At 47.1% G+C, this 486-nt stretch overlaps 1 protein-coding gene across 6 annotated transcripts in view; it reads left to right on the forward strand.

Annotated features, from left to right (window-relative positions):
- The window catches only part of LOC102475727 (phospholipid-transporting ATPase FetA), a 156,083-nt gene that overhangs the window by 6,994 nt on the left and 148,603 nt on the right, over positions 1-486 (forward strand). The gene's annotated exons all lie outside the window — the stretch shown is intronic.

Genomic DNA, 486 nt, shown 5'->3' on the forward strand with positions numbered 1-486 from the left:
CCCATAAACTGGCCCGTGACAGTAACAAGTGTTGCTCTGTAGGAAATAGAGTGTCTAGAGACTTTTTGGAAGACCACATAGACCTGATATGATGGAACTGTTTGGATTAGAGGAAAGAGAGATGACTTTCTTGATGATATTGAAAACTGAATGAATGGAAATACAAAGGAGAACATGCCACTTGATGTTTTTCTAATGTTACCAGTCAGAACCCTGGCAGAAAAGCGGTCGGTATATTCAAAAAGGATTTAACTGAAGAGAGTTTAACCAAAGGGCTGTGTACGAGGTATGGTTGATCTTAAAGGAACTGACAATGGTGAAACACAAAGGGACTGGCAACAGTGGTGAGTCAGTAGCACTCCTAGGCCTGAAGGGGAAAGGAGAGGAAGTGCTGTAACCAGAGTCCTTTGAAGAAGGATTGACTGGGAAGCTGCGCGGGGCGCCGGAGCTCATGCCCCCGGAGCGGCGGTGCCCGCCCACAGCACG

This window comes from Tupaia chinensis, unplaced genomic scaffold, assembly GCF_000334495.1.
Source record: "Tupaia chinensis unplaced genomic scaffold, TupChi_1.0 Scaffold000093_1, whole genome shotgun sequence".
Lineage (NCBI taxonomy): Eukaryota > Metazoa > Chordata > Mammalia > Scandentia > Tupaiidae > Tupaia > Tupaia belangeri.